This window comes from Thalassophryne amazonica, chromosome 7 (genome assembly GCF_902500255.1).
Source record: "Thalassophryne amazonica chromosome 7, fThaAma1.1, whole genome shotgun sequence".
Taxonomy (NCBI): Eukaryota; Metazoa; Chordata; class Actinopteri; order Batrachoidiformes; family Batrachoididae; genus Thalassophryne; species Thalassophryne amazonica.
Window position 1 is genome coordinate 27,405,216 of NC_047109.1, and position 23,021 is coordinate 27,428,236.

Sequence of the window (23,021 nt, forward strand, 5' to 3'; positions counted from 1 at the left end):
GACCAAGCATTCATGATATGCACACTGTTAAGGCTATGAAATTGGGCTATTAGTAAAAAAAAGTAGAAAAGGGGGTATTCAGAATAATAGTAGCATCTGCTGTTGACGCTACAAACTCAAACCTGTTATGTTCAAACTGCTTTTTTAAGCAATCCTGTGAATAACTAAACTAGTATTTAATTGTATAACCACAGTTTTTCATGATTTCTTCACATCTGCGGGTTGATGTGTTCTTTGGCAAATTGTAACCTCTTCTGCACGTCTTTTATTTAACAGAGGGACTTTGTGGGGGATTCTTGCAAATTAATTAGCTTCACACAGGCGTCTTCTAACTGTCACAGCACTTACAGGTAACTCCAGACTGTGTTTGATCATCCTGGAGCTGATCAATGGGTGAGTCTTTGCCATTCTGGTTATTCTTCTATCCATTTTGATGGTTGTTTTCTGTTTTCTTCCACACATCTCTGTTTTTTTTTTTGTCCATTTTAAAGCATTGGCGATCATTGTAGATGAACCGCCTATCATTTTTTGCACCTGCGTATAAGTTTTCCCCTCTACAATCAACTTTTTAATCAAACTACGCTGTTCTTCTGAACAATGTGTTGAACATCCCATTTTCCTCAGGCTTTCAAAGAGAAAAGCATGTTCAGCATGTGCTGGCTTCATCCTTAAATAGGGGACACCTGATTCACACCTGTTTGTTCCACAAAATTGACGAACTCACTGACTGAATGCCACACTACTATTATTGTGAACACCCCCTTTTCTACTTTTTTACTAATAGCCCAATTTCATAGCCTTAAGAGTGTACATATCATGAATGCTTGGTCTTGTTGGATTTGTGAGAATCTACTGAATCTACTGGTACCTGGTTTCCCATGTAACAATAAGAAATATACTCAACACCTGGATTAATCTTTTTAGTCACATAGCACTGCTATTATTCTGAACACTACTGTATATCATCAATATTCAAAAGAAACAACAATGGCCCAAGGACTGAACCCTGGGGGACCCCACAAGTAATCTTCAAGAACACAGAATTTGTCCCACCGGTGTGGACACATTGATACCTATTGTGTAACTACCTCGTTATCCAATCGTACAAATCCCCTGATACCACACACACATATGCAAACATACCTGATGGACAAATTGTCCCCAGAAATGTCATTTTAATCATGTTGCACAAGGCTGTAAAATCAAAAAGCTCATTTGTACATACAACCCCAGTTCGAATAAAGTTGAGATGTTGTGTAAAATATGAATAAAAACAGAATACAATGATTTGCAAATCCTCTTCAATGTATATTCAACTGAATACACCACAAAGACAAGATATTTAATGTTCACAGATAAACTTTATTGTTTTGTGCAAATATTTGCTCATTTTGAAATGAGCAAATATAAATCACTGTGGTATGTTTACCACTGTGTTACATCACCTTTCTTTCTAACAACACTCCATAAGCATTTGGGAACTCAGGACACTAATTGTTGCAGTTTTGTAGATGGAATTCTTTCCCATTCTTGCTTGATGTTCGACTTCAGTTGTTCAACAGTCCAGTGTCTCCACTGTCGTATTTTACACTTCATAATCTGCCACACATTTTCAATGGGCAAGAGGTCTGGACTGCAGGCAGGCCAGTCTAGTACCCGTACTCTTTTCCTACGAAGCCACGCTGTTGTAACACATGCAGAATGTGGCTTGGCATTGTCTTGCTGAAATAAGCAGGGACACCCCTGAAAAAGACGTTGCTTGGATGGCAGCATGTGTTGCTCCAAAACCTGGTTGTACCTTTCAGCATTGATGGTGCCATCACAGATGTGTAAGTTGCCCATTCCATGGGCACTAGCACACCCCCATACCATCACAGATGCTGGCTTGTGAGCTTTGCGCTGGTAACAATCTGGATGGTCTTTTTCCTCTTTTGTCCAGAGGACACGATGTCCATGATTTCCAAAAACAATTTGAAATGTGGACTCATCAGACCACAGCACACTTTTCCACTTTGCGTCTGTCCATTTCAAATGAGCTCGGACCCAGAGAAGGCAGCTGCGTTTCTGGATGTTGTTGATGTATGGCTTTCACTTTGCATAGTAGCGTTTTAACTTGCACTTGTAGGTGTAGCGATGAACTGTGTTTTTGAAGTGTTCCTGAGCCCACACAGTAACATCCTTTACACAGTGATGTCAGTTTTTAACGCAGTGCTGCCTGGGGGATCAAATGTTAATGTTGGTTTTTGGCCTTGCCGCTTACATGTAGAAAGTTCTCCAGATTCTCTGAATCTTATGATTATATTATGGACTGTAGATGATGGAATCCCTAAATTCCTTGCAACTGAACGTTGAGAAACATTGTTCTTAAACTTTTGGACTACTTTTTCACACAGTTGTTCACAAAGTTGTAATTCTCACCCCATCTTTGCTTGTGAATGGCTGAGCCTTTTGGGGAAGCTCCTTGTATACCCAGTCATGACACTCACATGTTTCTAATTAACTTGTTCACCTGTGGAACGTTCCAAACAGGTGTTCTTTGAGCATTCATCAACTTTCCCAGTCTTTTGTTGCTGCTGTCCCAACTTTTTTGAAAGGTGTTGCAGGCATCCATTTCACAATGAGCAAATATTTGCACAAAAACAAAAACGTTTATCAGTTTGAACATTAAATATCTTGTCTTTGTGGTGTATTCAGTTGAATATAGGTTGAAGAGGATTTGCAAATCATTGTATTCTGTTTTTATTTACATTTCACACAACGTCCCAACTTCATTGGAATTGGGGTTGTAAATTATTTTCATACTTCCACTGTCCAAGACCAAATAATGCCTTCTAGGTAAACTAGAGCTCCTGAAGTTTGGATCCTGCTGTGATCTTACAATCACAGCAGGATACTGATGACAGGTTTCACTGAAACAGTGTCAAAACTGAGACATTAACCCTGCCCCAGTGTCCCACGGGACAAGACAATGACACTAATGATCACACATCAGGGGCAGTGGGTTTGGAAGCTGGAGATGATCCAGCACACATCCTGTGACAGACAAGTACACAGACTAGAAGGGATTTCTCACATGACAATCATACAACGCATCCACAGTATATTCTGTAATTATACATAGACCAGGGAAGGGCAGATATCATAAACAGCCATCAGTCTCTGGCCCTGCTAATCTGGACATTTTAAACAATAATGTATTATGTCATTCTGGCCTTATGAGACACAAAACCTCGCCAAAATACTTCATCTTGCTGAGGTGTGATAAGGGACTGAAAATGTTCCTGATCTTTCCTGATCAATACGAAATTCAAGGGGTATAATTCAGCTGTGACCTGACAAACTGAGTTTGGCATTTAGAAAAAAATTTGACCTCGACTCCAGGTTTATTCAGCTGAACGACAAAAGTATGTGTGAATTTGTTTGTTTATTTATTTATTATTTGAGCATGTGGCTGCACTAATATACAACAGTGGATATCTTATTTAACAGCAGCACATGCAGGTGCTTTTTGAATATCCATAATGCCCTTGATCATTCATTGAAATGCTCTTTTTTTAGATTCAGAATTGCGTTAAGGGCCTTGTCTCATCATCGGTTTAGCCATCTTATGCAGACATGGAAAATTTAGCGAATACCCTGCACTGTAAAAAAAAGAATAGTTGAGAATACTTCAAAATTTGCAGGCAACAGTCTGCACTAAGTCTTTTATGTTTTGCCAATGATAAACTATATACTAAGTCAACTATGAAAACACTGTTGTCCCAATTATAAATTCTTAATTAGGTGAGTGATCCATTATTTTCAATTCCTCATTCCGCCAACATAGCTTTCTCTTTTTGCTGAACAGTACTACAAAAAGGTAATTGAGGTCATCACAATTTATCACTTAACTACACATGCTGTTGGGGAAAGTGTAGTGACACGGACCCACAACAGGGGGCGCAAATGAACGGTCAATAGATGAGCCAAAAGGTAACAATTTAATGTTGTGAATGTGCACAACGAATATACAGACAATCACAGAATCTGATAGCAGTCAATACACAAAGGTGACGTGTGTGCAGGCTCGAGGATAGAAGACGTCTGTCCTGAGAAGAGCCTGAACCACACGATTTCCGCCGCCACCGAACCTGGTGAATACTGGAGCCGCCAAGTCCCGAATTCCCAGGTGATCACCGTACCCGACTGTCGGATCTGGTACTGCTGGCGAGGAGCACAAACAGAGAGATGTGGGTGTGTGCACACCCAGTAACAAAAACAGTCAGAAGGTGGAAAGTCACCTCCACCTCTAATCACACACTCGTGCAGCTCCTGTTAACCACTTATCTGGTTTGGGTGTGAAGCGAAGCCATCGCTGTTCATACCAAAAGCCAATCCAGTAGATAAGGCACACAACAGGAAAGCGGCTGCAAAAGAGTTCAGACTATGACACAGTTTTCAGTACAGCAGAGAATTACCTTCACAGGTAGATGATATCTCGGCAGCGAGGTGGAGATGACATCCGGCTTTTATGGAGTGATGAAATGACGGGTGACAGCTGTCATGAGTTGATGTGTGACAGCTGTCACTCCCGGTTGTGTCCGTGGCGGCAGCGCCCTCTCGTGCCTGAAGCCCGCACTTCAGGCAGGGCGCCCTCTGGTGGTGGGCCAGCAGTACCTCCTCTTCTGGCGGCCCACACAACACATGCCTTTCTTCATTGTTCTACACCATTACAAAACTTCAATAATGAAATATACAATGAACTTTTTTCTTCCAAACTTTATTTCAATTACCAAAATCAAGTACTTTTATACAGAGCACACACCCCCTTTTCAATCTATTTGAAGTTTTTTCAAACATGAATACGTAGTATACATGGGGTTCAATTTCTTGAAATAAAAACATTTAAACTTTTAAATAAAACTTTGCCATCTTCATGGTTTCTTAGGCCAAACTACAGCACAAGTGTTGTGTGGGCCGCTGAAGAGGAGGTACTGCTGGCCCACCACCACCAGAGGGCGCCCTGCTTGGAGTGCGGGCTCCAAGCACGAGAGGGCGCCAGACCCAGAAGAAGTGACAGCTGTCACTCATCCTCTGCACCAGCTGTCACTCGTTATCATCACTACCATAAAGCCGGACTGCAACTCCACCTCCCCGCTGAGAAATCGACTACCGTGAGGTAAATTCTCTGCTGACTGACACATTGTGTTATTTGCAGCCCTATTCCTGTGGACGGAGCCTTATCTGGAGTGGCGGAGATTAACGACGACGACTGCGCCTTACTCTCTGGACAGATAAGTGGTTACACAGGCGTTGCACGAGTGTGTGATTCGGAGGTGGAGGTTCCCCCTCCTAACGGTGTACAGACCGAGAACCACTGAGTGTAAAGACGTACACTCATTCATCTTGTTTCTGCTTTTGCCAGCAGTACCAGGGTCGACAGTCGAAGACAGAGGTCACCTGGGGATTCGGGACTTGGCGGCTCCGGTGTTCTTCAGGCCGTTGGTGGTGGAAGCCGTGTGGGACGCGGCCTCTCTCTCATCGGGGTCTCCTATCTTCGAGCCTGCCCACACGTCACCTGGTGTTAATTGACTTTGCAGATTTTGTGTATTTAGTTGTGTATTGTCACAACATTAAATTGTTACCTTTTGGCTTACTCATTGTCCGTTCATTTGCGCCCCCTGTTGTGGGTCCGTGCTACGACACCTTCACAACAACAAGTGCATTTCTTAACTGGGGTATCTTGGCATTCTCACCAAGCTGCTCTTAAAATGGTAAGTTAAAAAAGCGATAATGTAGAAAAAAATGTATAAAATATTATTCCAAGAAAAAAAAAAGACAATGTTGGACCTCCATGGCCCAAGTTAGGAGGTTAAAACTAACACACTATTAAAAATATTAAAGTTAAAACGTGCAAATGCAAACATGCTGCCCACATAATCACTCTAAAATAAACTGTTGTACATCATCCTTATTTTTTTCTAAACATACACAAAAACAATAACAATATGGGCTATTGAAAGGAAATTGATCTAACTAGAACACTCACTTCACCATACAACCTGCTATTCACTCTTTAAGTCTTACAGATTAAGTTTGTTTTTCAGAGATCGCACACGCTGCGTGCATTTTGGACCCATTTCCATGAACATATTTTGTAAAGTATCAAAGGTATACTTCAGAGCCTTTGGGTAGGAAATATTGAGAGCGTAAAGCAGGCCAAAAAGGTATGCCAGAGCAGATGGAGTGTCTGGGATATCTTGGAAAACAATTCTCTCTTCAAGGATGACCGCAATGTTTTGCACTTGTGTAGATCTTCCTGGACCACAATCTTCATGAACATAAAGAATGCCCACAGCCACGCCCTGGAGAGCCACATCATCTGCATCAGTCTCCTGAGGAAAACAAAGCATAAAAGTCTTAGAGCTCATATTGACTTTGCAAATCTGTCTAGTTCTGCCCCTCGCCTCCAGTACTGTCTCCACACTCATGATTGACAGCAACCTCATTGTGAGGTTTGCTGATGACCCAACAGTGGCCCGTTCTCTTCTGATCACCCCGCCCCTCGCTGCTTCAGCTGATCAAGGACAGCTCCTTCAGCACTCACCTGTTTTGAATGGTTGCCCTCAGGAAGGCGCCACAGGTGCATCAAAATAAGGAGAAACAAATATACTGTAACACCTGCACTGACTACACATATGCATTCCACTGAATAAGTACACTGCTCCAAAAAATAAAGGGAACACCAAAACAATGCAACTCCAACTCAATCATACTTCTGTGATACCCGCCTGTCCAATTAGGAAGCAACACTCATTGTGAATCCATTTTGCCTACTGTTGTGGGTAGAAATTAAAGGTAATAAACAAAATGTGCCCCAAAAATAAAGTTATTCCGCAGGTGTTGTCCACAGACAATTTCTCTTTTTTCCTCATCCTTTCTGGCTGATTTTTGGTCACGTGCATTTTGACGGTTCCACACCCCTGTAGGTACCACGAGGCAGTGTCTATAACCCACTGAATTTACTCAGGTAGTGCTACTCATCCAAGATGGCACATCAATGTGCACTGTGGCAAGAAGGTTTGCTGTGTACCCCACCACAGTGTCCAGAGCATGGAGGAGATGCCAGGAGACATGCCAGTACACCAGGGGACATGGAGGAGGCCATAGGACGGTTTACAACCCAGCAGCGGGATCGCCATCTCCTTCCTTGTGCCAGGTGGCACAGGAAGAGCACTGACAGAGCCTGCAAAATGAGCTTTACAGGCCACTAATGGCATGTTGATGCTCAATGGTCAGAAACCAACTTCATGAGGAGGGTATGAGGGCCTGATATCCACTCGTGGGGCCTATGCTTACAGGGCGGCACTGCAGAAAGCAATTTGCATAAACCATACCATACTCTGTCATCCATGTCTTTATGGACCTTGCTTTGTGCACTGGTGCACAGTCATGTTGGAAGAGGAAGGGGTACGCTCCAAACTGTTCCCACAACGTTGGGAGCATGGAATTGTCCAAATGATACCAAAACATTTTGGACATATGGATGAACTTGACTGGCCTGCACAGAGTCCTAACCTGAACCCAACAGAATATCTTTGGGATGAATTAGAGTGGAGACTGAGAGCCAGGCCTTCTCGACCAACATCAGTGTGTGACCTCACCAATGCGCTTTTGGAAGAATGGTCAAAATTCCAATAAACACACTCCTCAAACTTGTGGACAGCCTTCCCAGATGAGTTGAAGCTGTAATAGCTGCAAAAGGTGGACCGATATCATATTGAACCCCATGGGTTAGGAATGGGATGGCAGTTAAGTTCATATGTGAGTCAAGGCAGGTTAGCTAATACTTTTGGTAATATAGTGTATTTCAACCATAACATACCTCATCATCAAGCTTAGCCATGACTTCGTCCATAGCCTTCCCAAAGGCTGCTTTTCGGGCACGGTACAAACAAAGTAGTTTGGGAGTGTACTTGTCCACTGCAGCTCTGAATGTTGCCAATAGCATCTTGTTTGTGATGCGATAAAACTCTGCATCAATCTGTCAAATACAGAAATCAACAATATACAAAGGTATGAGTCAAACACAGTGGAAGGGTTCTCAGGAAACATAACTGTGAACAGAAGTCTACAGAAGTTACAGAAAAGACAAAATGTGTAAATTCTTACCCGATCTTTGAAAAACAAAGCAGGCCATCTGTCCTGCACTTCAATCACCATCGGCTGATCATCAACAACCTCCCTTCTCCTCAGGGAAAAGGTCATGTCCATGGTTTCCCTTATGAACTTCTCATCTATTTTGGCCATCTTTGTTGCTTCCACCAAGAGCTTTCTTTGCTGTTCAAGTGAGGAATCATCCTGCTGATTCGGATGTTCAGGAAAATGGTTAATCTCACCACGCTTGGCCTTCTTCAGTGTGTATGTTGCAGTGCCTCCATCTGCCTTTCTTTTGCAATTAAGGGAAACTTCACTGCAACCAGCCAGCCGCAGCTTTGCTCTGAAGTTGTTGAACTTGTTCCTGATACTGCCAATCCACCCATCATAACCATTGCCATCGACCTCTCTGAGACATGGGTATTTGGTAATCAACGCAACTGCAATGGATGCAATTTCGTGAGGCTGACGATACGCTTTTATATCAAAAGCAGCATGGGCAATTTTGTCAGAATGTCTGTCTTAATGTCTCTTATAACATCAATGCCTTTTTTCGTCTTCTCATATGCCTCATTGCCTTTTCTTAACTTCAGCTCAACATCAAGGGACAGAGCGGGGATAGGGAATGGAGAGGGCCACTCTGACGCACTCCGTAAATTTCTTGAGGTGGTGGGTGAGGGGCCTTTGAAGGAGCTTAAGCTTGCAGTGTCGAGTGACGAGATAGATCCAAGGGAATGAGATAGATCCAAGGGATCTTGATAAGCTGAATGCCCTGTCCACTTAATGTGTAGAACTGCACGATCAGGCGGAAGTTCTGATATATGTGACAAATCGCAGCGGGCATTTTGGAATTTGAGGTCCTCAAATTGTAACTGGAAATCCCCCTGAAGTTGTAGTTTTTCTTTTATCAAATCCACGAGCGCATCCACCGACTCTGGCACTTGTGGAAGTTGGACATGTCTTGCTTCATCAGCAGATATTATTACTCTAAGCAACAGTGCCTATGAAACATAAAACACTCAGGTTCAGGAAAATACATTATACACAATACAAACACATTCATGGAATTGGAATTATGAAATTAGTTTTGGAATAACGTTTTAAGACTCACCATTATCCCTCTAACAGTGTGTTCTCAGTGTCACCCAGAGCCTTCCCCCAACAAGGTAAGCTGCCAAAGGATAGTAATGATTCAATTCATTAACATAAACAACAGTGATTTCACCATAGACACTGTCCTCTACTTGAAAAGACCTATAATGCTCAAAGTACCAGGCGATAAGCTTCTTTGACAGGAATAATACTTTGTCACCATGGACAATGATGTTCAAAATTTTGAAAAAATCTGGCTGGCCATAGCAAATCTGGCTGTGACAATCATGCCTTGGGAATATTCTGTTCCAAACAGTTCGAGTTTACGAGTAATAGATACAGTGTCAACATGTGGTAACTTTCTTAACACCGCAGACCTCTGTGCACTGTCCAAAGTTCCCACCTGAACAGCTACCACTTTGTCAATGTACAAGACAGACTTGAAGAGGCTTTGTCCAGACAAATTGTAAGCCATTAACTGATGATGCTTAGTAGCTAAGGAAAGCAGTACATTTTTTGTGTTATGCACAATTGCTCATGAGCAACTGTCTTGAAGACGCTATGCTTTGACTCGAACCTCATGGTCCATAGTTCCACTAATGGACCATAACAACGTATGAGGTGTGGATAGTGTTCAATTATATGATGCTTTGGTTTTAAGACAAAATCTGGAAATGTGGCTCTGAGTAGTAAGCGATGATCTGATAACTTGGTTGCCAGAAAACTTAATGTTTCTTCTGTGAATTTGTCAGAAACAACTATCTGAACGATCTCCTTCAAGTCCATTAATATCTCCCATGATGGTTCATTCTCTGGGACAATTCCACCAACCATGAGAGGAAGCAGTCGCAGCAGCGCCCAGTTTTCATGACCATTGCCCCCTTAGACTCTTTGAAAGGGCTGATTTAGTAATGATCTTAGGCTTGTTGACTTTATCTGAGTATATATATGGGAATGATCTGATGCTGTGGTTAAGTCTGTCCAATGTGACAAAACCTTTGGAAATCAAATCTGATAGGCACAATGCTAATTCGACTGGAACAATGCCTTCAAAAGTGTCGTGCAAGACATCAGGGGGGAACCCCTTCACAGGATGAAAGGAAGGCTTACTCAACACACACTCTTGTTTAACACCATTTACACTCTGAAGAGTTTCGTTTTGCTTAAGCTCCTCCACATACCCACTGTGCTGCTCAACAGTTCTCAAAACAAAATCACCTGGTTTGACAGTTGCTATTTCTCTGTGACTCACCAAACAAAAACGACAAAAATGATCAACAGTAAAACTTTCTTGGAATCCTGCTAAACTGTGCGCTCCGAGATAATCTGCAGACACAGAACAGCTTCACATTTACAGACTTATCTAATTTCTCCATAAAGATCCCATGTTGACCAACCAGCTTTAGATCCTGTATCAGGGGCTCTAAAAAACTCTCATACCCAAACTTCTTGACATCAATACTTTTTCCTAAAGCTCCCAACTGAATCGATGTCAACCCTGCCCTGAACTTTGCTGCTAAATTTAGCATGACCCAATATACTCCAACTATTTTGTGTATCTTTCGTGATGTACCCAAAGGGTTGCACAATTCAAATTCATCAATGTACAGGGCTATACTGATTTCTGTGTCTTCACTGAGGGAAACACCACAATGTCTAAAGTACTGGCCATCCTGAAAAGTCCTGTAAAATACCCGGCAAGTGGTCTTGACTGAGAACTAATGCACCTGAATAATCAGAGCGTCTCAATACGTTTTCAAGCACCAAAGTCAGTGGTACATAAACAAAGGTGTTTCTACTATCTTGTCTGTAATGATATTCTACTGCCTCAATCAAAGGAAAATTTTGTGCAAAATACTGGTTTCTTCTGTAGTCAGTAGATAGGCAGCCCTTTTCAGAAATTGATGACAGCAAGGGATTGGATGCAAAAACAGAATCAACTATCTCCTGAACAAGAGTGCTCTCTGATGTAAGGTGGTGTTTTCTAAGAACCTCTTAAACTAACTGAAAAGCACTGGCTTTTGAGCATATCAATATATCACGTAATCCCTCAGTTATTGTTTGAACTGCACTCTGTGAGACATTCAAGACAGTTTGCATAGACAGAAAAAGACTTGCAATTTTGTGCTCAGTTGTTGTACACTCCAAATTATCTGTGGCATGTTCCTCCAACGCATTACTCGATTCTTGTTGAATGAAAGTTGAGGCAGCACTTTCAGCTACAGTTACAGCACAAGGCTGAATGACCATTCTAAAGTCATTTGTATTATATTGCTTATGTTTTCTGCTTTTATGTGAGCTGAATGTTTTGTACGAGTTTGTTTGAAAGTCACAGCCTAAAAAGGGGCATTGAACAGTTTCCTGAATTCTAAGATGATTTCCCAGGTGTTTAAAAAAATCCCTTTCAGTGCATATTTCTTGAAAATCACAACATTCACATTTGAAGGTGAAATTAGACTGATCTCGAATAAGTGCACCTGTGTGATGATATCTTGAAAGGTGTGATCTTAAGGCTCCTCAAGTTTTAAACACACAAGCACAGTGGGATGAGCACACGGCCAATGGTGGGGTCTCCTGTGGTGAAGCTGGTGGTGTCTGACAAGATTTTCCTGGTCTGAACAGAAACCGCAGTACTTGCATAACATGGGGATTTGGAGTTCTTATCTGAAACATATAATCAGAGTATTCAAAATATGTTTGGTATCCATAAGAAAAAGGCCTTGTGCAAGGAACCCCATAGTATACCAAAATTAATTGCATTACAGTTAAGGCTACTATCTAATAGCTAGCTCATGTGATATGCACACATTAGAAATCATGACGATGTATGGATAAAACCAATAGACAAACGTGGGCAATACAGCCTTACAGACACGCTACTATCCATGGAACAGCTTAAAAAAAGCATAGACTGCGACAACGTGAACATCAACTTTGTGTCGTTTACATGTTAGCTTTCCTAGTTAATGATACTGCTAGTGCTAGACGGACAGACAGCATGGCACTGAAACACTGCACTCAGCTAACAAACACATTCCATTACATGACGCATGGTCATTGAACACTGAAAATTTACAAATATCGCACTGGTTAAATAAGAGGGCCATATACTGTACCACAGATGCACTGACTGTTTATATATGAGATAAACAAACAGTCAATATGGTCCGTAACATTCCTGCAGGAATTCGCTCTGACATTTAGCTAACGTGAACGCCATATCAGCTAGCCCAACAGCAAACACTGGGTCAAAACTAGTACATGCATCGAAATCTTGTAATTCATCAAAACGCACACAGACCTTTAAAATTATTTCTTGAGTAGGATACAATGTTATATACATGCTTACAGAAGGGTAAAAAAGATGTACCTTTTCAAAGTTTGGCCATCCAGGAAGCCAAGTGGGAGAACTGGAAATGGAGAGAGAACCACATTGCCAATGCTTGTTGCAGTCAAGAAACGAGAATTGTCCTCCGTTCCGTTGGCACAGCTCCAAACGCTGCGCCGCTCTCTGCCGAGACAGAGTCCGGTTGGAATTAATAACTTCAAAACGATCGCCGCTTTAAATAAAATGACACCTCTTTCCACCACCTACAAATCTAACACAAATCCCATATTTTTACTTCAAAAGAAAGCTTTAAGAATTATTAGTAAGAAACCTTATCATGAGCCAACTAATCCTTTGTTTGTCCATTTGCATATTTTGAAATTTTGGGACTTGATTGATTACATCATAATGCAAATTATGTTCAAAGTGAAAAATAGACTTCTGCCATAACATGTCCAGGACTTGTTTAGAATGAGGGACTTGGTATGGCATGTTAAACTAGGTTTATTGATTCTGTCCTGTTGTGATTGATTGTGTTCTGATTTTGATGTGCACTGCTGCTTGCATGTTTGTGTATTCTTTTGAATTTCAAATTCATGGATCAATGTATACTTTGTAGTAGTTATGATGGGTATATGTATAATTTTATATACTTATGTATAATTTTTAAATTTTGGTTAAAGGGGTAGGTGTTTACAAGCTTTTGCTTCTGCATACACCCTTTCGGGCTCATGGGTGCATTGTTGGACTATTTTATTTCTCTCTTTCATTGTATGTTTTTTGTTGTTCATTCATTCATTCATTCAATTCATTCATTAAACTTAGTAAACATATGCCAGTGTATTTGTAGAACAACAATTATTTGTTGTTTAGGTAAGTGAAATGCAAAAAACATACTATTCACTAACAATGTTTTTAATTCTTCTGTACATGCTGGGTGGATGCTATTTATGTTTAAAGATCATATTAGTTTTCCCATGGGGGGGGGGGGGGGGGGGACAAGAATACATACATGGTTGTAGTTTCTTAAAAGATATTGTTGGTAGTGATCGACATTCACTAAGTTAATCTTTAGGGGTTAAATTTGCAATCCAGAAGAAAAATAATGGCTGCAACACATAATGCTACGTTTACACATAACGACGACAATTCACGAATGCCACGAAGTACACATTCTTGGCCGCTGATCACGAATGTGATGATTTGGGGCAGAGGCATCAGGTCTCCTCAGGAACTGCTGTAACCTGTTACCACACGTTACGATTAATGGCACGTGTTGCTGGAGAATTATCAGGAACCATTACGCACGGTCAAGAATAATGTTCCGCATTTTTGCGTGGTATCGCGCACTATTGCGCGTAACAGCGCATCGTTAAGTTCTGTCACGTTGTGAACAAGGTGAATTGTCTCCACACACACACCCATATTCATCCAACCGAATTCAGATCGCTTCAGTTTTTCAGAAGAACTTTGTGACTGCATGCTAGTTGTGCTCTGTGCCATGGAGTGGCGCAGAGAGGAGGAGGAGGAGATGGACAGAGCCAAATGTGTGGCTTCATGCGGCTCTCGTCTCGTGCACATGCAGCAGGTGTAACACCTGCAGGAGCACTGAAATGAGGCTTTTAGCTGACTTGGTGTCAGCAATCAAACTGATTGCGGTGCATCAGGGTTTAATTGTGCGTGCGCTTCTTCCTCCGTCGGACTGGAGGAGGTGCAGAGACGTCTGGCTGCACGTGAGTCTCTCGCTCCTCTGGTTCAGACTCGTTCTCCCGCTCAGGTGGAACACCTGCATGGGCATCCTGAGGAGCTTCAGCAGGAACTGTGGAACGACATTTGGAGCTGAGTTTAATTGTGCGCACGTGACAGAAAACTGATCCGTCATGGCGCGCAGTGAAATGTGACGCCGCGTTACAAGTCGTGTCAAAACTTGACAGTTTCTGTGTCACTTCGTAATAACACGTGACAGTTTGGGCTCCAAGAACCATCACAGGAACCACTACGAATGTTGTCACGTTCTACTAAGTATCAATACTCATCAAGACGAATCAATACGCTCAGTTGTGACCTCCATGACGTGAGACGAAATAAGGGTGGAGTGTGACATTCGTGGAAGATTTTTTTGACAGGCAAAAACATGCTCCACGAATATCAAGAATATCACACACCAACACACACTATTAAGAAAACTATTCAGATACGTGAAGTCACATTAAGAATGTCAGGAATGTGTCACGAATGACAGAAAAATGACATTCGTAACGCGTCTTGGTTATGTGTAAACGCACCTTAAGGTATCACACAATGATGTGACTTATGTAATGTGCAAATATGCAAATTGATCGAATATTCCATCATGTATAAAGTGCTGCTGCATAAGGATGGAGTCAGAGCTCAGCTCTGAAAAGGAAAACCAAAATTCAGTTCAACACTTTAAAAATTCTGTGTGGAAACTTTCATCTTATAATTCATAGTGACGTACATGAACAAACATGAAAATTAATAGTCACAGAAATATCAACACTCATGGTGCTTTACTGAATTCAATATCTACATTATCATTGCTGTGCCATTTTTCCACACTCTGTAATGCTGCAACTCATGCCAAGTTCATTTTTTTTCATGCTGTTTTAGTTTACTGTGACAGGCCCGGCAAGATTCATACAAGGTGACCTTTGCTGCCGCAATCTCACAACTCTCAGCTCGTTCAGCCTGTGCCAGCTCAGGCTGCTCTGCTCATTAGAGGAACGTTTTACCGCGCAAACACCTGCCACCATTCACAGGCAAACAACCAAAACCCTGTACACCTCTGTCAGCACACGTCATCCCCCCCACCCCCGCACACAACCCCCAAACACACACACAGCAATAACGGTGATATTTTTACCCGTGTCTATGCCTGTGCATGATTGCGGGGGTGAAAGTGACAGCTCTGTGTGGTTGCATGTTTTAAAAGCGCCTTTCATTGCAAATACAGATGGCTGGTTGGTACAGAAACATGAGGTTGTGCTGGAGTTTGTAAGGAAAGACTTTCTTAAAAAAATCACTGGTGTAATTCAAAGTCAAACAGGAGGAAAAGCAATTGTACAGCTACAGTTGTGCAGCTACTGCTGCTCAGATTAATGAGCTTGTGCTACCTCGGCAACATGATATGCATCGAAGGAGGCAGCGAACTGGCCATCATCACCAAATGCAGGTGTGCTTGGGGCAAGTTCAAGAAACTGCTTCCCATCCTCACTTCCAAGCATGTCACACCCAAGATGTGAGGGAGGTTGTTCACCGCCTGTGTGCGCTCAACGCTGTTGTATGCAAGCGAGACCTGGGCACCAAATGCTGCAACGACTCCAGCACAACAACCAAGAGACGGTGAGGTGGATGTGCTGTGTGAAGGTGTCAGATGATGTCCCCATCGACTCGCTGCTCGTCAGGCTGTCGCTAGCAGACGTGACCACCGTACTGCGCTCCCGATGCCCCCGCTGGTATGGCCATGTTATGTGTGCTGATTTGATCACTAGTATGGCTATGCCTGGTCGAAGAAAATGAGGAAGACCCAATAAGACCTGGTCTGACTGTGTCAAGGCCAACATGAAAGTCTGCAACCTGGCCAGCACTGACCCGCTGGACCAAATTGTTTGGAGGGCCTCTGTACGAGGAGCTAGTCACCTGCTGCCTACCCGACCCCAGGGATTTGCTCTCCTCCAACAACCAGAAGTCGGGGGCAGGCATCCTTAGCAGTAAATAATCCCAGGATATGATGGTGATAATGACCCAGCTCCACCGTGAGGCTGGCTCCTGTAACACCAGATGATGACAACACCAGCCCGAGCACTGAGGCTGTCTTTTTCAGCCTCCAAAGGGAGACAACCAGGGGGCATCATCAGCAGATGCTCAAATCACCTCAGCTGGCTCCTTTTGATTTGAAAAAAGCACCAGCTCTCCTCAGAGTCTCTCCTGAAGAGTCACACTTCACACCCTGTCCAGAAGTGTAAGCCCAAATGCTCTAGAGAGGAATTTCATTTCTGCCACTTGTTTCCATGACCTTATTCTTTCGGTCATCACCCAAAGGTGACGATCGGAGCGTAATATGAACAACCAAATTGAGAGCCTCCCCTTATGGCTCAGCTCCTTCTTCACCACGATGGCCCAGTACAGTGTCTGTAAAATATGAGATACTGTCCCAATCTGTGCATCAGTCTCATGCAAAAAACTACCTTCACTTATGAAAAAGACCCTGAGATACTTAACCCTCTGGGGTCTGAGGGCATTTCTGGACAGTTCACTCGCCTGGCATAAATGTTTTATTATTGCTGTTAACAGCTGTCCCTGCATCCCACAATCAAGTTTTATGTCTCTTTTTTTTCAGGACGACCTGTGCTTTAATAATATATATGTTTTTTGGGGGGTTTATAAGTGTAATAAAGGTTTACAATCAAAAATAAGGAAGGAAAAAGTAAAGTGGAAAATAATTTTCCACACACATTTATTCAAAACACACAGCAAACTATAATAAACAACTGTTTTGACACTTTATAAAGGTAATTTGAGGTCTTGTGTGAAAGACTGTACAACAAAAATGTTCAAACAATAAACACAAATGCACATTTTGAACAAAACAGTATATACAAAATGGTCTATGCATTTTTTTGTCTTTATGGTAAAAGCAACAGAGTTACCCAGTAACATTCACATGCAAACTAGTGGAGCAGTCCTGATAGTTACACACTCTTTGTTTGAGCATGTGAGATTGTCATCAGAGGCTGTCTGCTCCGTCTGCTTTCAGTGATCGCTGTGCGTAATGGCGCAGGGCGCATTTGGAGCCCAATAGTATGTACTCATTGGAGCACCCAGGGGGCTATTCAAACGGGCCAACTAGTAACATATCACTCCTGAAAACGATCTTTGGCTTTTCACGTGAGGTGAATCTGCCCTACGACTGGATTTTGGAAAACCATGTGACGGTGAACCAATTCTGATTGAACACTCACACTGCGCACGTCATCACACAGCTTCTATGAGGAGTACAAAGATGGCCGATGGCTGGCTCGAAAGTCCGCTGAGTTAACTTTTCAGCAAAAAAAAAGTATGTTTCTATCTCATATCATTAAAAAATTATTTATAATTTTGTAAAGCTTGGTCTTAGCCATCATATACGATGGCGTCGGCCCCAGAGGGTTAAACTCCTCCAACTGGGGAAACAACTCTACCCTGACTCAGAGAGGACAATCCACCCTTTTCTAACAGAGGACCATAGTCTCAGATTTGGAGGATATGGTACTCAACCCAGTAGCTTCACACTCACCCTCAAACCTGCTCAATGTACATCAGAGGTCACTGCCTGATAAAGCCAAGAGAACCACATCATCCACAATATCTACTTCCATTTCTGTGCGGATGGCTCCCAGTTTTACATCTTCACCAAACCCAAATCCACTCTCCCACCTTTCTCCATCACAGACTGTTTGCTTGAAATCAAGTAGTGGTTCATGTCCTAAAATTAAACAGTGATAAAACAGAGATGCTCAGTGGCACCAAATCCACCCTATCCAAAGCCCCCAGCTTCACAGTATGTATTGATGACTCCTCCATCCTGCTCTCTCCCCAGGTTAAAAGTCTGGGTGTCATCCTTGACAGCAAATTCTCCTTCACATCTCACATCAATAACAAGACCCACTCATCTTAATTCCACCTCCGCAACATCAACCATCTTCGCCCCTCTCTCATGCCTCATACTGCTGCTATCCTGGTTCACTTTGTCATCACCTCAAAACTTGACTACTGCAGTTCCCTTTTATTTGGCCTTCCCCACAAATCTCTCCATAAATTACAGTAGTTCAAAACTCTGCAGCAGGCATCATCAGAACGACCCCATTAACTCACCACATCATATCCGTGATACAGCAGCTCCAATGATTTCCGATCGCACACTACTGTATCCACTACAAAGTACTGCTCCTGACATTCAAAGTCATTCACAACCTTGTTCCTCCTTATCTGTCCAATCTAATTCACCTTGTTACACCTGCCCACGCACTCCAGTCTTCCTCTTCCATCCATCTCACTGTTACATCTGTCCGCCTTGTTACCACGGGGAGCAGAGCATTCACCTGATCTGCTCCCCAGCTTTGGAACTCACTCCCTCCTGATCTCCCCAACACTAAGTCACTTCCCCTGTTGAAATTTGGTCTCAAAACACATCTCTTTCGTAATGCATACTTCCTCTTATCTTCTGTATAGTTCTGTATATTTTTATCATGTTTTTTTGATTTCACTGCTGCTATTTTAATGTATGTTTTAAATTATGCTGCTGTAAGGTAACCTTGGGTTTTGCCCTAAAATGAAGTGTATTATTATTATTATTATTATTATTATTATTATTATCCACAAAAAAAGCGCTGAGGTCACCAAAATGAACACCATCAGGTCCTTGACTGCACCTTGAAATCCTGTCAATGAACATCATAAACATGACTGGTGACAAGGGGCAGCTGTGGCTGAGTCCAACACCCTCCAGGAACATAGGAACGGGTCCGATGTAATGCCAAGAATGTGGACACATCTCCTATTTTGGTCATATAGAGACCTGATCACACCTTGCAGTAGTTTCAGTATCCCATCCTCCCACAGCACCCCTCACAAGATACCTTGAGGAGCACATGTAGACTGGTTGGTAATATGCCCAAGATTCTTCTAATAGCCTTGCGAGGGTAAAGAGCTGGTCCACCCTTCAATGACTAGGACAGAACCCGCTTTGCTCCTCCTGAATCTGAGGTTCAACTAAAGGAAGGACTGAGTCTCCTCTCCATTCCCAGTGAGGCTGAGAAGTGTAATTCTTCTATAACTGGAACATACTCTCCAGTCCCCTTTTTAAAATTCAGAAGTACTGACCCTGACTTCCATGCGACATTGTATAACCATTTCAGCCATGACAGCCCAACCACATCCAGGGATTTCAGCATCTCAGGATCAATCTCATCCACCACTGGCGACTTTCCACTGAGATTTTTTTTTTTTTTACTTCTGCTAGGGTGATGACACCAGATCCGCCAGAGTCTTTCATCTCTGCCTTCTCAGTGGAGGGCATGTCTGTAGGGTTGAGGAGAGCCTCAAAGTGTTCTTTCCACTGCCTAATGATATCCTTATTCCACTTTATTTACAGACTGTATTAGGTGCTGCTCACCCCAGTGTTGTTTGTGGTTTGATGTTTCACTCTGTCTCTCTGTCAGTCTCTCTGTGTGTTTGTAGGTGGGGTCCAATCACCTGGTGTTCCTCATAGCTGGTTCTCATCACAGTCTCCTCACCTGCTGCTTGTCATCTTGTTACATGTCACTATTTAAATTTGTCACTGTTCTGCCTTGGATTATTCTGGTTCATCTGGTCCTGTTGGTTGCAGTTAGTTCTGTGTTTGATCATCTTCCCTTGGCCTAGTGCTGCTGCCTATTCTCCTCGTGTGTTTGTTGAACTCATGTTATCAACTTCTGTAATAGTAAAATAAACTCCTTTCCTTTTACTCCTGCTGGTCACTGTCTGCGTTTTTTGGTTCAACCCCTCTGAAATCCCACCCCTACCACATTTCTCCATGTAATGTGGAGTTGCGTCAGGAAAGGCATCCAGCGTAAAATTTGTGCCAATTCAACATGCAGATCCACCTTGGATTTGCTGTGGCGACCCCAAGTACAAAACAAGGGAGCAGCCAAAGAATAATACCCCTTTCTCCTGCTGCAGGAGAAAGGGGGAGTCTTGAGGGAGTCTTGAGGGAGTCTTGTTCCTTCCCAGCCTTCTTGATCCTTCAGCTGAAAGGAGGAAATGAGTCATTTTTGCTGCAGCTGTCTCCAAAACACACAGCGAATATGAGAATATTATTCCAAAAAAAAAAAAAAAACTTGCGTAAATTATTAATCATAATTAAAGTTATACTTGGCCTGTTAACAAAATTTAAAAAGAGGTTTGGAGGTTAAAGTCTCCACTTTCAACATGCATTTAAACAGACCCTCAGAGTGGAGCCAATTGTGTGTTACATCCGCTTAATTAGGTCATGTGACTTTTGATGCAAAGGCATGTTATTCGACTCTAGAGGGTTAATGATCCCTTCACACATAACAAAAAAATTGGGCTAATGAGGCCAAAACTAGCCGAAAAGCCAGAATTGGTGAAGCTCCAAAAATTTCAGCTGCTGTCGGGAAGGAGAGACGGTCAGAAAGTCATGTATGGATGCCGCATGATTTCGTGAATGCTCATGTGCATATGAACGAGCACAGTGCAACCATGTGAGAGGTGTGGTACCACATCACAGCAGCAGAAGCAATTAAATTTTGGGCAAATGTACATAAATCAAAAAAAAAATGTGTAAGGACAACATAACGAGAGAGCACAGAATGTTATAAGAACAATGAATTTACTATTTAAATGTAAGACAATCATGTTACTGGTAATGATGTGTAACTCTGATGCATTGGTGGTCTGTGTTGGTATTTAGGAAACAAATGGATTTCATTTTTGTCTGTTAAAATATTTAATTCCTGTTATACAGAGCAGAGAATACAAGAATTATGACCATGCTGTTCCTTTTTGTTCATGAACCATGCCCATGGACATAAACAAGGAATTAATGAACTGACATGAATAAATTCATGCGCTCACATCATGAACACATCAGCTGGCTCTGCCCTTCAAGCTGTCTCTGGCCAATCAGCACATGACACGCCAAAGGACCCCGCATCATGTAGACTATAACGCACGTGGTGGACGTGACATTTGCTTCGCCAGCTGGCCGTTGCCTTGGTGAACGCGCGTGTGATCATCTGATGGCACCAAACACATTTTTTTCAAACTATAGGCCAATCTCACTGTTACCTCATTTTTCAAAAATTCTGGAAAAAAGTATTCATTAAGCGGTTGGATGATTTTATATCCAAACATTCCATACTAAAATGAACAGAAATTTGGATTTAGTCAAAATATTCGAGCTACTGTAAAATGTCATTGTATTTCCATCAAAGGTGTAAATATTTGGAATAACTGCCCGGATAATATAAAATCACTTGGTAATTTGACTGGTTTTAAAAGGCTCTATAAAAATTACTTGATTACTTGCTATGGCATGTTAAACTAGGTTTATTGATCCTGTCCTGTTGTGATTGATTGTGTTCTGATTGTGATGTGCACTGCTGCTTGCATGTTTGTGTATTGTATTGTGTGACTATTATTTGTAGCAGAAATGTACCAGTGAAGACTCCAGAGAATACTTACCATGGGAGAAAATTAGCAACATAACACAGAGAATAATAACACTGGTCAAAAAAAAAACAAAAACAACTTTTTGTCTGCTACCTGAAGAGAAACAACTGATTTTGACTCATTTGAGTATGCTGATTCCAAATATGCAAACAGAATTTCTCTAGCACGTCAAGATCTTGAGTTATGTGACTATGCCAATAAACGCCAGTCGCCAAATTGTTCTCAATGATTTTATAAGAAATGAACACACAACTGGTGAAAAAAATGACACAGATACCAAAATATCAATCATTATGAGGAAACTCAAATTAATACACTCCACAATTAGTCTTAACAGTTCAAAAGTGAGCCAAACACTTGCTCTTGCGCTTGTGGGTCACAGACGTTTCACGCTGTAGAAACCAGCAGTAGTCACCCATCATGTTTGCATTATAACGCCCCTGGTACCTGGTCTCCATTTCAGAGATATCTTGGTGGAATCTTTCACCATGCTCATCACTCACATCATCCAAATTGGGTGGAAAGAACTCGTGATGAGAGTGCAGGAAGTGAATCTTAAGTGACATTCTGCAGCCCATGCGTTTGTATGATTTGAGCAAGTTGTCAACTAGTTCTTCATAGTTTGTGGCTGCCCAAGAAATTCTGTACCACTTGCACAAATGATTTCCACGCTTAGTTCAAGGGGTCTGAGCTTAGATGGAAAGTCTTTGTCTCTAATAAGCTCATGTATTTGAGGTCCATCAAAAATCCCAGCTTTAAGCTTAGCATCACTTTTGACTGCCCCAAATTTTTGCTTCAGGTATTTAAAGCCATCTGAGCTATGATCCATTGCCTTCACAAAATTCTTGATGAGGCCAAGTTTTATATGCAGGGGAGGAAGGTATACTTTCTGTGGATCAATCAATGCCTGGTGTTTTACATTGTGTTTTCCATCTGTGTGTTGGACTCATTCCGGCCACGTCTTGATTTTGATTTTGATCGATTGTTCCTTTCTCATAAACATTTGCAGTGTGCTAGATTTGATGCATTTGCCAAATATCTCTATGTCTCTTTTTTCATATTTTGCATTTCTGATTTTAGAACATTGAACAAACTATTTTTGAGGCTAGATTAATCATATATATATATATATATATATATATATATATATATATATATATATATATATATATATATATATATATATATATATATATATATATATATATATATATATATATTCAGTGCTCCAGCA